Source organism: Aquarana catesbeiana, linkage group LG11 (assembly GCF_042186555.1).
Source record: "Aquarana catesbeiana isolate 2022-GZ linkage group LG11, ASM4218655v1, whole genome shotgun sequence".
Taxonomy (NCBI): Eukaryota; Metazoa; Chordata; class Amphibia; order Anura; family Ranidae; genus Aquarana; species Aquarana catesbeiana.
The window spans coordinates 44,893,866-44,896,148 of NC_133334.1; the positions used below are offsets into that span (position 1 = coordinate 44,893,866).

Genomic DNA, 2,283 nt, shown 5'->3' on the forward strand with positions numbered 1-2,283 from the left:
GATCGTTGAGTGTTAAAAAACATGATAAAATCAGGAGTCTTCATCTATGGCATGTGTCCGTCCTCAGCACGGTGGTAGAGAGCTTTGTAGAGCCGTCCAGCAGCTTTAAAGCATTTTCGTACGTGCTGGAAGAGGAGGCAGCTGGGAAGCCTGTGTTCTGGGTTTACTGCGGGATACACAAGACTGATGGTGTCAGTGAGGAGAAAGGGGCGGTAACACGTTTCGGAGCATGTGTGGCTTCTTCGTCAGACCACACAAGCAGTAACGCAAATGCCCCGAAACACGTTACCACCCTTTTCTCCCCACTGACGCACACACGGCGTGCGGTTCAAATCCCAGGGGTTGGAAACCAGCAAGACCGGATTTGACGTCAGTGAAAGACGGACATGCTTCCTGATGACGTGTGTAACATGAAATGCATAGAGGCTGCGTGTCCATCCTTCACTGACCTCATGTCCAGTCTTGCTGGTTTCCAACCCCTGAGATTTGAAACGCACGCCGTGGCTGATAAGACGGCGTGCACACCCACACTCACACCACCGACATCGATACCATGTCTCTAAGGAAGATCTTTGTGGGGGGAAACTGGAAGATGTACGGAGATAAGAAAAGCCTGGGAGAGATTATCAATACCCTGAACACCAGCAAGATCACTTCTGAAACAGAGATGGTCTGTTTAGGTCTTTCCATCTCTCTGGACTTTGCATGACAGAAGTTGAATGACAGGTTTGGTGTAGCCATTCAGAACTTTTTCAAAGTTGCAAAAGAAGCGGGGAGATCAACCAAACTATGAAAAAAAGATGTTGGTGCTATCTGGGTGATTCTTGGACATTCCGAGAGGAGATACCTGTTTGAGGAGTCAGATGAGCTGATTAGCCTGAAGATGGCACATGCTCTGCCCAAAGGTGTAGGGCAGGAGTCTCAAACCAGCTGTTGCGGAACTACAAGTCCCATCATGCCTCTGCCTGAGGGAGTGATGCTTGTAACTGTCAGCCTTGCAATGCTTCATGGGACTTGTAGTTCTGCAACAGCTGCAAGGCCGCCAGTTTGAGGCCCCTGGTGTAGGGGGTCATTGACTGCATTGGGGAAAAACTCAACCAGCGGAAAACAGGAATCACAGGCAAGACAGCCACACCCCAGCAGGCTCAGGAGGTGCACGCCAAGCTTCAGGAATGGTTGAAAGCCCATGTGTCTGATCAAATCACACAGTCAGTTCAGATTATTTATGGAGGTTCTGTCACGGGAGGCACCTGCAAGCAGCTGGCAGCCCATCCTGACTTCCCAGAGGGCGGAGCTTTCACTGAAACCAGAATTCATTGAAATCATCAATATCAAGTTTTAATCCCGCCAATTCACAAATCGCTGTGAACCCTGTAAACGGTTTAGAACAAAGTACTGTGTCTGTCTCCCTCCCCATGTCCTGTAGTCTCTCTATGATCATCCTAATGGCCTGGGAAACTTCTCGGTGTAGAGACACGTGTTTGATGTAGCACATGTAATAAACATTATGGTTTTGGAAAAAAAATGTATCCAAATGCAAGAAAAATTTTATATTTTGCAGTTTACTAGTCCTTGGATTTAATAGCTGCATTATCTTTCTTTTTCCGGGATTTTTAAATTACTTTACACCCGGTAAATCTGCCAGTAACACATTTTCTATCTAGAGTGGCAACACTCCATACTGTGTCTATAGAGGAGCAGCTTTATCACCCTAGGCTGCTTGATCCTTAAATGGACTACAGAACACCTTCTCCTCTCCTCTCTGTTACATGGGTGGAAGTTAATAATTCACACAAGTAACATAAGAATCCTTGGAATGTCAGTGGAGCAGAGGCGCTCTGGATTTCTGTATTTTTTGCCCTTTTTTAAACAGGTGTAACAAAACATGTTCATTAACATATTTAACAGACCGAAAATAAGAAAATAAGAGATCTTTGAATATAAAAAGTAACATAACTGAAGTGACTCAAAGCTACCATACGTAAAACTAAGTAGTATTACAAATTAATTGTATGTGTGTTCAATGACTACCTCTATACACAATCTATATGAATGTTGTCATCAGTCTTGCCTCACATACTACTACTTTTCCATTCTGAAATACCTGGATGCCATTATTGCAAATCTTATCTTTTGGCACAAAGTGCATACTTCCTTTAAAACATGAAGTCATGCTTCTCACATTTTTTTACACACCTTTCCGCTTTGACGTGAGCTATGGACACTTGGTACCAGGTACTGTTTCAGCTCCTTGTAGGGGTGTTCAGCTAACCCAGTACAAAT

General features: G+C 44.5%; 1 pseudogene; it reads left to right on the plus strand.

Moving 5' to 3' along the window:
- Positions 1-553: 553 nt before the first annotated feature.
- Positions 554-1,342, plus strand: LOC141111695 (triosephosphate isomerase-like; annotated as a pseudogene).
- The last annotated feature ends 941 nt before the right edge of the window (positions 1,343-2,283 follow it).